This window comes from Etheostoma spectabile, chromosome 5 (assembly GCF_008692095.1).
Source record: "Etheostoma spectabile isolate EspeVRDwgs_2016 chromosome 5, UIUC_Espe_1.0, whole genome shotgun sequence".
NCBI lineage: Eukaryota > Metazoa > Chordata > Actinopteri > Perciformes > Percidae > Etheostoma > Etheostoma spectabile.
This window is the reverse complement of record NC_045737.1, coordinates 2,686,904-2,702,049: the sequence shown is the minus strand read 5'-3', so window position 1 is coordinate 2,702,049 and position 15,146 is coordinate 2,686,904. Positions and strand designations below refer to the sequence as shown.

Sequence of the window (15,146 nt, the reverse complement as noted above, 5' to 3'; positions counted from 1 at the left end):
TCTAACTATAAGCTTTATCAAAGATAAAGTAAAGTCTTAAGCCTACTCTTAAATGTGGAGATGTTGTCTGCCTCCTGAACCCAAACTGGAACCTGGTTCCACAGGAGAGGAGCCTGATAGCTGAACGCTCTGGCTCCCGTTCTACTTTTAGAGACTCTAGGAACTACAAGTAACCCTGCATTCTGGGAGCGCAGTGCTCTGGTGGGGTAGTAAGGTACTATGAGCTCTTTAAGATGGTGCCTGACCATGAAGAGCTTTGTAGGTGAGAAGGATTTTAAATTCTATTCTGGATTTTACAGGAAGCCAATGCAGAGAAGCTAAAACAGGAGAGATGTGATCTCTTTTCCTGGTTCCTGTCAGAACACGTGCTGCAGCATTCTGGATCAGTCTTTATGGACTTTTTTGAGCAGCCTGATATAAAGAATTGCAGTAATCCAGCCTAGAAGTAACAAATGCATGGACTAGTTTTTAATGGTAATGGTGATGGTCAATGGTATCAAATGCAGCACTAAGATCTTATAATACCAGTACAGAGATAAGTCCTTTGTCTGATGCAATTAGGAGGTCATTAGTAATTTTCATTTGTCACTTTAATCTAGCAGACCCCAAAAACGTAACTTTCCTGCAGCGGAATAAGCCACGAGCAAGAGCTGGCTAGTGAAAAAAGCCTAGATCCAGAGAAATACGTCCTATCCCACGCTGCTCTTCCCTATTCAAATTGGTTTCTGACCTTGCCCTTTTAATTGAACATTGTTTCTACATGTGATAGGCGTTTAAATGTGATGTTGATTAACCACAACGACCAACCATTCTCACTTCTCAAAGTTTACCAAGTGACAATGAACCAACAGTACAAATAGTTATAAAATAGTACTACATTTAAATCTCTTGAAAACAGTAAAAAACTAGTTATATTGAAAAGATTGGCCAAAACGTGAGAGGCATGAATAGGAGTCATGGTGTTACTGGTTATCGTGACATTTTAATTAAATCAAATTGTCAGGCATTACAATGGACAGAAATATCAGCAATAGCCATAGTGTACTATCCAACATAATTGTTACATAAATATAATTTATAATCAAACTAATGTATTTCAAAGTTTTTCTTGTGTCGGACCATTAGACATGTTAACCAAAGAACTGAACTTAACCTAAATGTTTTATTACTCATCGAAGGTTACTAACTTGGGATGCACGCAGTTATTCTGATCAGGGTCCTTTCCTCTGATGTATATCCTGTCATTGTTTGCTTTCTTGCTGATTACTCTGATTGGTGGTAACACCCAGGGGGGTAACGAGCGACCACAAGCGTAGCTCCTATGGCGCCATTTTAATGCAATCACCGGCGCGTTAGCATTTCCATTCGCTCCAATTATTTTGCACCACTTTGACAGCGAAACAACTTTCATCTGAAGCGTTGGAAAGACTCTTTTGTCCGTTGTTATTTTTAAAGAAACACAACATGTATCAAGGCTCCATTACTAGTATTTCCCGTTTGGCTCCGTAGGGAACGTTTTTGAAAAATAGCTAACGATTGCGTCATAACCAAACGCACTTGCTCTCTCTTTTCGACAAATCACCGCGGATTGTCAGGAGAAGCTGCAGGCAGTTTTGACAGACCTTAGCTGTTTAGTTAAAATTCTAACGTAACTAGCATGTTAGTTTAAGCGTAATTAACCTGTGCCTATTATCTCCTTACATATACCTACGCTCTCATCTTGCTGATTGGAATGAGTGAATTGTTTTTCCTTGGCACAGCTACCAGAAGACTTACACTTTCAGACAGGTGCGGCTCAGTTGGCGGCTGCGCAGTAGTACGCTCAGCCATCACCGAAAAGGGCTTCTAATATCCTTCAATGGTCTCTGTCCAGAGCAACGGGATCTGTTGGTCCATTTCTTAATTGTCTATGGTAACACCACTTGAAATTTCAGGAAGCTAGCATGACTGACAGAATTCCCTAAATGATTAAAATGAAATATAACAGTGCTGACAGGGCAAACACACTGCAACCTAATGAAACAGATGCAAATAGACAAAACACCAGAAAAATCTGAAAACATCTTCATTAATTTGACCAACATGCACGCATTAGCAAACGCGCTGTAACTCACACAACACAACCAACAACGCAATAATAACCTCATTGTAGGTTAAATGCCAAGTAGTTTAATGGGATTGTTATCAAGAATGTGCCCAAGTTAAACATTTTGGTAAAATGTTGTGACGTTACACCACCGAGACATTTTTGCAATTATCCTCCAATTATTCTCTTAAAATTGATTAAAAACCACAATCTTTAACAAAATTGCCTCTAAAAAGTATGTATTGATGTAATTTTGTTTGTCTGTTTTTAAATGTGTATTTTAATTAATTTAACCATGCTGTCTGTTTAGTGGTGGGGGGGAACGAAAATTGTAGTAATGTGATTTTTTGGGCAACGATTTTTAAAATGGATTCTTTTCCACCATTCACTACTTTTTTACCAATGATTTACCTAAATCTTTCTGTTTATACGGTGACGGCGACAGCACTACATCATATCCGTTACTAAAAACATACCAGAAGCAGAAAATGTTTCATGATATATTGTCTCTAGATATTATCAACTTTTGTTTTTGTTAAAGACGAAAGAACACGCAATCTCAATATTATAGATCGCAATACTCCTAGAATTGCTTATAATAAAATCCCGATACAAATCAATCGGGCACGCATGTTTTGCGAAAGAATCAAACTGGGACAAAAGCATATGTCTCAGCCCTTGTTTTGTCCTTACAGCCATCTCTCCCTGTTATGATTCAACTTGCCTTCTTCACCCTTCACTTTGGTTTTTGTTATCATCCCTCAATCCCTGTCTCCCTTATTTACTCTGCCATTCTTCCCCATCTCTACCCAATTGGCAGGAAGAAATCCAGGGAATAAATCAAGCAGTCAGAGCAAAGCAACTAATGCACCGTTAACAGAGTGCAGTGTTGAGTGTTCAGTTCCGCTGAAATCCTCACATCCACCAATCAGGCTGGGTGAATCACAGGTTTCAGCTGAAAGGATATCTCTTCCCCTGGCTGTAAACAAATCTTCACTCAGTTACCGTGTGAGATAGATGGTCAAACTGTTCTCCCCCAACTGGACCAAGACCACAGAGCTAGACATTCATCTTTAAAACAAGTAAGGAACATGACAGAACTGGGTTTGATCACAGCACTATAAATTATATGAAGAACTGTAATTACTACCTACACGCGAATAGGAACATTTTAATCAATAAATGTATTCAGTTTTTGTCATCAGGGAACTGCCTTTTATTCATCTACATGTTGCCTGCTGTTTGTTTCCAGAATTTATTAATTAAAAAAGCACACCTTTAAGCATCTAGTTTGCCAGATTATTTTAAGGAAAGAGAAATACTCCTGTACATTCACACTGCCAAAAGCCAGTATGTTATTGAATTTGTGAAATCCATAATCACACAAAGCAATCGTTAGCGTAAGATTGCTAGCTGACTAAACGGAGTGACTAGAAATGCGTCTGTTGCTTTTTTTCATTTTGAGAGTTAAATGTCCCACAATATGATTCATTTGATAATAACTTTTATTTGTAGGTTAGGGTTATTTGTAGCCATCCAGAGTAACTATAGCCCTAGATAATTAAGTTAATGAAGTTTTAGGGCCAAGCACAATGTCAGTTTTGTCTGAGGTTTAACTAAAAATTGTAAGTCATCCATTATTTTATATCGTTTATGCGCTGGAAGTTTAGCTAACTGACTGTTTCATCTGGCTTGATTGGTTGATATAATTGGGTGTCATCCGCTAACATTGAAAGTTAATTGAGTGTTTCCTTATAATATTGCCAAGAGGAAGTGTTGTGATGGGGCGGAAGGAGGACCCAACGCAGTGTAGCAGGTGGAAGGCAAAAAGGGTTATTGGGGGAAAAACACAGCAGCAACCGATACCAAAAAAACGTCAAAACACAGGGAGCCAGAGAAAAAAAAAAAACCGAAGCACAAGGCTGGAACCACAGGGGAAGGTAAACGGCAAAAATATCACGGGGAAGTCTACTGGAGCTGGAACAGAGGAGAGGTGACGCACGCTGGAGAAACAAAGGATCTAACAGAGGCTAAGGAAACACTGGGGTTAATACATGAGGTAATGAGTAATAGGAACAGATGAGAAACAGGTTGATCACATTAGGGCGGGGTGGACAATCAGACAAACAAAGTAAAGCTAACTAGACAAGACAGAAAACAAGACAGGAAGTTGACTACCAAAATAAAGCAGAGCATAACAAACACCACACGGGAAACATAAGAACAGATCTATGACCCAGACTGGAGGAAAACCGGGACAAAAACACCGGGAAGGCCATGGAAATAACCCAAACAAAAACCCCAACCCACAACAGGAAGCATATAAGGAGAATCAATTGGTCCAAGCACTGAGCCTTGTGGAACGTCATGGCTAACTTTAGCGTACTTGAGGATTTATGTTAACATTAACAAATGAGATTGATCAGATAAATATGACATAAACGCTAGTGCAATTCCTTTAATGCAACTAAATGTTCCAGCCTCTGTAACAGGATGGTATGGTCAGTGTGTCAAATGCGCAGCACTAAGATCTTGTAAAACAGTACAGAGACAAGTCCTTTTCTGCAGCAGTTAGAAGGTCATTATTTTTCACCATGCCGTCTCTGGCTACTCTCTTTCTAAATCCTGACTGAAAGCCCAAGTAAACATTGCTATTTAAAATGACAACAATGATTAGTGACTACTTCTCAAGGATCGCTGATTAGATTTGATAGATTAGGCTATAGTTTTGCTAAAACCTCAGGATCGAGGGAGGTTTTTTCAGGAGAGGTTTTGTCACAGCTACTTTAAATGACCGTGTTACATAACCTGTTATAGAGACATATTGATCATATTAATGGAGTTTTAACCACACATAACGCTTTTTTAGTAGCCTTGTTGAGAGACAGATGGCTTAGCTAAGAGACCTTAGACATTACTTTTGAAGATCTATGGATAGAAGCAGTCTAAGTATAGTCTTGTCGTTCTTTCTAGTGCTACCGCATTAAAGGTCAACGGTTAGAATTAGGGCAAAAGTGATGAATTTTATCTCTAATTGCTATAATTTTATCATTAAAGAACTCATAAAGTTCGTCACTACTCAGAGCTATAGAATAGGTGCTCAATAGAGCTGTGACTATCGTCAGCTTTGGCTACAATGCTAAAAGAAACCTTTGGTTGTTCTTATTTTCTTTATTAGTGATGAAGTTGATCTGGCATTTCTGGAGGCCTTCCTATACATTTTCAGACGTCTTGCCCATCTAAATCTTCTTCTAGTTTGGTGGAACGCCATTTACTTTTAAGTTTCACAAGATTTTTTTTAATTTCGAGTTTGGAGTTGTACCAGGTGCTAGTTCCTTTGCTTCATCATCTTCTTTTAGAGGAGCAACAGACTAAGTTGTGTGTGTAGGCAGGTTGTAGAAGCATCACAAATTATCGAGTTGGGTTAGTTTTTGCTAGAGCAAAGTAGCATCTTTGAATTAAACAATGCTTATGCCTATGCACTGTCAATGCGGCTCTAAACAAAGCAGTGTAGTTTAATCAACCCTCCAAATCCAGGTACTTAGCCTAGATTTAAACAATAAAGCAGATTATTAGCGTTTTTTGCTGGAGCAGAAAATACACGTACACTTTACTCAGCACAGCATAGATATTTTTCTGTCCTTTATTCGACAGTAGCAAGCTGTCTGATTTGCCCTGTAGAGACTGAGAGAACCATATCCCTCATAAATTGACCGGAGTTTTTAAAATGATTGGACAGATAGTCTAGACTAGCTGTCTCAATTTCCATACAGAATCTGAGGAGCAGTTAACAATAGTCCTCATAACCCACCACTTAAAATTTCAAAACAAAGAACGCCAAAGGAAACAAAAAATACATGCAACCGGTGGAATATCCTGCAGCACTGGGCAATCCCGGAAGTGGAACGCAAAGGATATTGACTAGCAATCATGTGACATTGTTGACGGACATGTAACTTCTAAAGGATAGTTTTAACCTGGAACCTATTTTCCCAGCATTGGTGTCTAAGTCACTAATGTCTACAAAACCCTTTGAAATTGGTCTAGTATTAAGCGAGAACTCTGTAACTGGCAGCCACTCACCGAGCTACACTAAAAGTGCTGTTTTTGCCACTGACAAGGCTCAGATTATTATTCCAAGTGTCTGACGACATTATGGAATGTTGGAATGTATCCCTACAAGGTCACTAATCCTTTTGTTTAACCAAGAAGCAGCTTACAAATTGCTATCCCACCAGGCCATTAAAAAAACAATACCTTAACGTTTATAGAGCCGCATATTCCCTATGATGGTAGGTTTGGAATTGCCCATAACATTGTAGCTTGTTCCCCACTGTTGACGCGAGCGGTCTTGCTTAATACCTGACCAATCTCGAGGTTGACATTACCATCAGTCACTTACCACAAAACTAAGTAAATAGTTCAAGTTGGAAAAAAGTTAACTGTTTATATAAAATACTGCTTAAAGGTCCCATGACATGGTGCTCTTTGGAGGCTTTTATATAACCTTAGAGGTCCCCTAATACTGATCTGAAGTCTCTTTCCCAAAATTCAGCCTTAGTGCAGAATTAGCCACTAGACCGTCCCCACATTGAGCTTTCCTTATATGTGCCATTTCTGATTCTGTAGCTTTTGAGGTGGGGGGGCAAGGTGGAGGCTGGGCGTGTGGCCTTGACCACTGCCACTTTGCTCGTCTGAAAGCCATGATGTCTCTCTCTCATGGGTGGGTCAAATTCTCTGGGATACAAGCAAGAAAGGGGCGGTAACCTTGCCCTTTATGACTCATGAGGGCAAGATTCCAGATCGGCCCATCTGAGCTTTCATTTTCTCAAAGGCAGAGCAGATACCCAGTGCTCGGTTTACACCTATCACCATTTCTAGCCACTGGGGGCCATAGGCAGGCGGGGGAACTCATATTGATGTAAAAAAAACTCATAAGTGAAATTTCATGCCATGGACCTTTAGATACACTGACATAGCCAAATGACAGTAAAAATAATAATAATATACCCATCCCAATAATCCCATTTACTATATTTTTCCCATTTCAAAAACCCGGAGATGACTACATTTCTATTCTTGTGTTTCTGACTCCTGACTTGTGTAGAATCCAAAGAACTATGCCAAACTAGGTGTCTTGTACTGTAATTATAAATTAAACAGGAAAGAAGCTCTTTCCTCAGTTGCCACTCATCCTTCACCCCCTTAACTGACTTCAAGATAGCGATTGCCTGGTTGCTGATGCCTTGCCTGGATGTCTCTCCACAGTCTCATTCTGTGGTGAAACATTCTGTGAAATTTGAAGGGCTAAGATGTCTGACAGAATTACCAATGCACTTTGATCATAAGTCCATCATGACAACTCATCATCTGTGTTAGTCTTACATTTTAACCAGATTTTTTATATGAAATGCAACAGTTCAAAACTGGGTCCTCTTTTATTGGTGCTAGTCTAACATTGCCGACCTACATCTACAATGATATGGAGTAAGGTCAGGCTTCAGCACACATACTAATGGAATAGGAGAAAACACAAAGCTTGTTTGCAATTCTTTAAACCACAATCTTCTTCAATCAATTACGGCACACGTGATGGTGCCTCTGCAAATACGCCTTGGAAGAACTTGTTTGGTAACATAACATACAATTTGAATGAAGTTTCCGTTCACGCAATACAGTACGTAACCAGATTAAATTATCAGTACATTGTGATTTGCTCTTAGCGTTCCCCACCAAGCAGTCCCAAAATGTTCCGTTACATAGTAAATGCTGTAAACATAGTTACCATAGTAAACTATATAGTTTAACATAGTAATAATACCTAAAAGAAAAAAGCAGCCTGCTTATTGTACAATCCAAATGTTCTTCAAAAGTGGAAATGCACCCACGTTCACCCCCAACTGTTGTGGTAACTGTTATCAGTGGTTTGTTTGGAATTTAAAACCTTTGTTGACAGCTGGAGCCAGTCTAGGGGTTGTAATTACTGTATAGTAAGCAGCCTCATGCTGCATCTACCCAAATCTACTTACACCAAGGATCCAGGAATGGTGTCATTCAGGCTCTCAAGGGAAATTACTATGTATAACAAAACCTGCAGTGCTACAACAGAGTATGTGCACATACTTAACTTTGCTGTGTTTTTGCAGCCAAGCATGCCTGTATATGTGTTTGCTTATGAATGTGTCAGTTTGGGATTTTTATGCAGCTCAGCTCAGTGTTCTCCTCTGACATAATTGGCTGCTTTCCACTTCACCTGCGGCAGCCTCCTCCTAATGGAGCTTCCAGGTGGAGCTTATGCACCATGACGCCGGCTGAGTGTGTGATGTTCTTTTTCCACAGCACAGTGAGACACTTACTCATTCAGCTTGTTATATACTCGGCCTGCGTGTCACTGAATACAGCTTGGAAAGTGCGTGTGCTGCACATGAGGGTTTCTTACACAGCTGTAATTACAGAGTCAGTGAACCTCCCCTGGTGCAATAATGACTTGTAATTCATGTGAATGACTTTTGGACAAACTGGCAAATGAAATTGCGAAGGAACTGCTATTAAGCACTTGTATGCCAGGACAATACCGGTGTTATCAGCTGGTAGGCCGCAAAGTGGAACTAGAAGTGGTGTAATAGACAGTTTTGGTGATAAAGCATTTCAATGTCCCATAACAAGCTTTCAGCCTTATGTCAGAACTAAGCCTCTTAACTCTTTGCACCAAAAGCGAACAGAAGGGATCAAACATTTCACAACACATTGGGAAATGATAATTGTAAACTAGCCATATAATCGTTCTTGTAAGAAGTCGTCTGTGTTCCAACTTAGCCTATGTTCCAATGCGCTTCTGAATATTTAAACGGTGGCTGTTAATTACATGCTTTGTATTATGTGTATTGTGTTGTTCACATAAGCCCATGAATATTGGGCTGGACCTGAATATTTGACTCCATTTCAGCTCAGTGTGAGAGTCTTAACTGCATTTTGCTGTTATTTATGATTTTTTTCCACACACACACCACACACACACTACACACAGGGTGCAGGGTGACGTCTCGGCACAGTCCATTACTTTTTGCAACGTGCATGCAGGCTGAAATTCACCATAGCCTTCTGTCGGATTAAGGTATGAGCAGAGCCAGGGACGGACTTGGGCTACAAACCAGCCCTGGTTCTTCTCCCAAAAAGGCCCATCCTCTGGCCATTCACCCTAGCTGTGCGCACAGACACTAGCCAGGATGTCCTGATCCTATGCCACAATACGTGCCTATATCAGACAAGGTATTCACAGCAGTACCATCCAAAACAGTGAGAGAATTGGGGTTGTGTCTATTAAGCCTCAGCCTTCAAATAAAAACAAAAAATGCTGTTACATCTTGCAAATGATGAAATGTCACTGGCTACAGAACCCCAGATTACCAACATGTAATTAATAGCCTAGAACAGTACGAGTATTACAACACTTAAATAAGAGATAGTAGACTACTTGCTAACCTGAACATGGGGATTAGCTAGTGTAGGCCTATACCAAAACTACACTGGAGTGTTAGTTATTATATACTATTATAACTATTCAAATAAATGTAAGCAAATGTAATGTTGGAGTTAAGTTTCTTAAGAAGGGCACTATTCTCAGTAACTCTGTCTATTATGAGGTCATTGTCAAGGGCTGAGGATGTCTTTCTCTGTGGCCCTTAACATGAAGTTTCCAGTGTTTCCTGATCATTTCTGCTCCGTAAGCGATTCTTAATTCTTAATGACTAGCCTCCTTTCAATTGTCTGTGAAGCCTTCACAAACAACACCCAGGTCTTTGCATTCCACAATAGTAAACGCAATATGAAAGAAATAAAAACTGCACTCTGGAAAAAAGAGAAAGTGAAAACTAGGATTTTGGGTTAAATATTTGGTTAAATTTGGTGAATTATTTACCACCCTTCCCTATTTGTGTGCCACATTTAATGGTACTAATGCATGGCTGATGTTTTCCCATAATTCAATACCATTGTCTTCATCCTAGCAGCAAACGTGAGCTCACTACAACCTCTCATATACAACAAGTGAAATTGCAGTTAACCCATATTAATTTTCTAATTGTTAATGTTTCAAATTACAGAAATTTTACACGTTAAGTTGACAGAACTAAAGGCGCGACCATTTCATAATCATGATGCACACCCATGTTGACAGCTGACTATGCAATTCCATATGATAGAGATAAAGGCAGCCTGCTCCTGGCACTTACCAGTATCTCATGTCTCTCTGTGTAGTTTTTGCATTTTGCTGCATCAGTGTCAAGACTTGGCCCTCTTTTTTTATTTTTCCTATCCAACTATTAGACTTTTTTTGTGCCGACGGCCATCAGATGGACAGCCGTTCTGGACTTTCCCTGAATGCAAAGAGCCTGTGGGAGCAGAGGTAAGGACATTTCAGACTGAGCTCATGAGTAGCATATTAACAATGCCAATTTGTATGCCATTATTGCCATGTTACAAGACCATACCTCTTTTTAGCATGTTTATCAACTCTGTTTGGCCTCCATTGACTTACATGACTTTGTGTTTGCGTATGAATTAATGCCGTAGGTAGTAATGAAAGGCCAAAAAAACCATACAGGAGAGCCGGGATTGTGTCCCGCATGTGACGTTTCCTTTCCATGTTTGTCTTTTCCTAAACCCAACCCGTTCTTCTTTACCTAATCCCAACAGTGTCTTCTTTTCCTAACCCAACCCGCGTGTCACGTTTTCTAGATTTCTTATGAGCTATTAATTAAATAACTCTTGTTCACCACACATTCCTTGATTCTTGTTTACCATTTTGGTCAGAACAGCCAAGGCACTACTTTAAACTATTTTTTTTGTCTTTTTCCAAATCTGAACCATCCCTTGTGGGCGCGTACGGGAAATTACAACTGCGTCGGTTTTAAAATAGCAAAGACACTTGCCGGGCTTGGCGCTGCGCGTGCCAGGTGCAAGATAGGGTCCTAGATGTATTTTCTTCCAGTGTGTGACTGAGTGCAGAGTATCTCCTCTCTGGAGCTCTGCCCTGCTTCAGTCAACAGCACAGACAGACAGACAGACAGACAGACACCACACACCACACACACACACCACACACCACACACACACACACACACAACACACACACACACACACACACACACTTCTTCTGTGCTGCAGCAGTTGATTGGCTCCCTTCCTGCTCACATGGCTGATCATTGTTTTTTTCAACTTGATACACTTAGTTATTGCAAATTTTACAACTTCAGGCTGATTTAATGAAGTTAAATGTAGTCCTGTATCACCCTGTTGGGTGAGATGATGACGGGCTTGCTTACATTGTCTCATACCTATTATCTTAGACTTCACAATTATTAGATGCCTGCTGTTATTTGATTATTATACAGGGAATGTATATCAATGTTTCAGCCTGCGGATGAAAGTGTATACCTTTTGTACATGCAGTAGCTTATAATGAGTATAGTGACTTAATACTGATACTACAATTTTGAACCGGAAACAAAAAAGCCATCTGAAATATCAATTAAGTAGTTTTATATCTGACTCTTTACTGAAATTGGACGTTGAGACAGCAATCTATCAATTTCATGTTGCACACTTTAGCTTCACTAATATTCACAATATAACCCAATATTATTCCTAGTACTATTTATCAGCATGTGTAGTATGTATTGTGTGCTAGGGACGGCTGTGGTTCAGGTGGCAAGAGCGGTTGCCTACCGGTTGGTGGTTCGATCCGAGGTCGGTTTCTTTGGCCACGCATGTAGGATGTATGAAAGTAAATGTGTTCAATGTTTATCTGATGAGCAGGCAGCACCTTGTGTGGCAACCTCAGCCACCAGTGTAGAATGTGGTGAATGGTGAATGTACTGTTAAAGCGCTTTGAGCCCTATATAATACGTTACATTTGCCATATGAGTGCACAGAAAGCCTGATATAAGCACACTCAGACACTACATTACAGCAATGTCAATCTTGCAACTACTCTCTCTGATATTTCTGGTGTCTACTGTGTTCTTCTTCACTTTCTGTCGCCTATCTCTCTTGTTTATCATTTGAGTATGATTGCAGAGCACTGAGTAAGTGACCTCTCATTTCTGTTGTTGAAGTTCAGTTGTGGGGCTCCTCCCCCCTCTAGTGATGGTCAAATGAAGCTTTGTGAACCAGTGTCTTTGTTTTCTGAGCGCAGTAGATGCGCTCTTGGTTTTAGAGAACAGTCTAAGGTATTGCAATTCAGTGTATTTTAACCAATTGTTGACAGAGAGCGCCATCTAGTGGGCTCAGAAGATAAAGACTAGTTTCATGAAGCTTCATTTGGCCATCACTACTAACCTCCTGTCTGTCTGACTGACTGATAGGTACAGTATCTGTCGGTCCATGGTTGAGGAGTAGAGAGCTGGGAGAAGCTGAGATAAGGCTGAAGCTGAACTGTGTTGGTGGAAGGATTTAAAAAAAATATATTTTGGAGTATTGCAATATAATGACATGGAGAGATATTATACTGAGGTTATATGTCTATTTTGTGGTTGCATTTAGTTAATTGTGGTTTTTGAAAATGATTAGTAGGACAGCTTTTGGCATATTGGATTTACAGGATTTTTTATCAATGTATGAAATGGTTTCATTTATCAGGTACCTAATTTAGCAGATTAACCATTGGTCATTGTTTTGGGTCTTTAAAAAGATTCTTTATTTTTGGGCCTTTAAGGGCCTTAATTGACAGGACAGCTGAAAATGACTGGGAGAGAGAAGGGATGACATGCAGCAAAGGGCAGCAGGTCGAAGTCTAACCGGCCTGCTACTTCGAGGACTAAACCTCTATATATGGACGCCTGCTCTACCAACTGGCGAAAACAACTATAGAGGTCAAAGATGTGCTGTTTTTCTGAAATTGATTGTGTTAATTGCAAAATTAATTGCAAATTTTGTCCAACTGTGTAGCGGAGTATACTGTACTTTTATAATCTGTAATCAACCTTGTTTTGCATTGAATACTTTTCTTTTAATACTTAAAGTACATTTTCCTGATGATGCTAACATAATTTTACTTAAGACAAGACTTTTACATTAACAGTAAAATTATTTTTACATTATTAGGTATGCAGTTACTTTAGTAAAGGTTCTGTACACTTCTTCCACCACTGCTTAACACTAGCCTGTGCTGTCTGGGTCTTTTTGTTACAACACACACACTTTGGTGCTTGCTAGCTGTACTTTGTAAGTTGGTGTGGTTGTTTAGGGCAATCAAACTAAACAAATGATCCTCCTGTCAAATTTGAGCGGATGGCAATGTCTTTGCTTTATGTCTGAATCACCTTCAATCTTCAGGTTTTGTATGGATTTAGGGTTTTAGAGTAGCTGACTGATTTGTTACATTTGGACAGAACCAGAATAGCAATTTCCCCTTTTACAAATGTAGAATATTCCTTCAAAATGATGTTTTGTGTTTGTTAAAATTAAGCCATCTATCACACAAACTTTTTTGGTGTTGCTTTTTGTGCAGAAATTTTTTATTATTATGATTTATTGTTTAGTAGATACCTGTCTTGTTCAGAGTAGGCTAGTTGCGCATGAGGATATTAATAACCAACAGAAAAGTTGACCTTTAAAGGAAGTACACAGCAGCTGTCAGAAGAGTTAAGACATATGGACAAGAACGTTCTTACTGTGAATGCTAGTACCCCCCACTGCCTATTTTGTAATTCAGGGCCACAGAAATCTGCAGCTGCAGAATTTTCTGCACTTTTTACACAAATTTAAAAACATATATATGATTGAGAATGTTGGCACATCGCCACACTAAGCAAAAAACAGTCTGCTAATTCCACGGATTTTCATTCGGGATCAATTCATTCAATTTTATTTATATAGAACAGTTATCTCACAGGCCTTTCATAGAAGAGCAGTCTAGACCGTACTCTGTGATGTTATTTAACAGAATCCAACATTCCACCAAGAACAAGCTTAGGTGACAGAGGCAAGGAAAACTTCCTTTTAAGAGGCAGATACCTCGAGCAGAACCATGGCTCAGGGTGGGCGTTCATCTGCCTCGACCAGTTGGGGTGAAGAAAGAACAACAGAGAAAAAGAAGAGAGAGAAAACAGACAGAGAGAGAGAAAGAGAGAGACATGGAGAATTTTAGCAGAGGGGTGTCGAGCAGGAACATGAAGGCAGCAGCAACTCCAACCACAGATCCAACCTCACAGTCCAAGAGCCAGAAACACCTTCAGGAAGTGATAGGAGGGAGAGAGAGAGGGGCGAAAGAGCACAAGACTACGGAAAGGAAGAATTTGTTAGTAACACGCATTAATGGCATGAGGTTGCATACAGATGAGAGGAGAGGTGATTGGTGATTCAGGCCATAGCACACAACTAAGGGATGGTTCAGGACTCACCTGAGCCACTCTAACTAAAGCTTTATCAAAGATAAAGTAAAGTCTTAAGCCTACCCTTAAATGTGGAGATGTTGTCTGCCTCCTGAACCCAACTGGAACCTGGTTCCACAGGAGAGGAGCCTGATAGCTGAACGCTCTGGCTCCCGTTACTTTTAGAGACCTAGGATACAAGTACCCTGCTTCTGGAGCGCAGTGCTCTGGTGGGGTAGTAGTACGAATGAGCTCTTTAAGATGTGCCTGACCATGAAGAGCTTTGTAGTAAGAAGGATTTAAATTCTATTCTGGATTTTACAGGAAGCCAATGCAGAAAAGCTAAAACAGGAGAGATGTGATCTCTTTTCCTGGTTCCTGTCAGAACACGTGCTGCAGCATTCTGGATCAGTCTTTATGACTTTTTTGAGCAGCCTGATATAAGAATTGCAGTAATCCAGCCTAGAAGTAACAAATGCATGGACTATTTTTTAATGGTAATGGTGATGGTCAATGGTATCAAATGCGCACTAAGATCTTATAATACCATACAGATATAGTCCTTTTCTGATGCAATAGGAGGTCATTAGTAATTTTCACAAGTGCTGTCTCTGTGCTATGATTAACTCTAAATCCTGACTGAAAATCATCAAATAAGCTGTTGCTATGCAGAAAGTCCACACCGCTGT

General features: G+C 39.9%; 1 protein-coding gene and 1 long non-coding RNA gene across 2 annotated transcripts in view; both read left to right on the top strand.

The window, feature by feature from the left end:
• Positions 1-15,146, top strand: part of cacna1ba (calcium channel, voltage-dependent, N type, alpha 1B subunit, a) — a 262,364-nt gene that overhangs the window by 40,097 nt on the left and 207,121 nt on the right. The gene's annotated exons all lie outside the window — the stretch shown is intronic.
• LOC116689196 (uncharacterized) overlaps positions 6,179-15,146 on the top strand; it is a 10,171-nt gene continuing 1,203 nt past the window's right edge. Inside the window, exons 1-2 of the long non-coding RNA XR_004331942.1 lie at positions 6,179-6,248; positions 8,058-8,062. This is a non-coding gene — a long non-coding RNA (uncharacterized LOC116689196). The remainder of the gene's footprint in view (positions 6,249-8,057; positions 8,063-15,146) is intronic.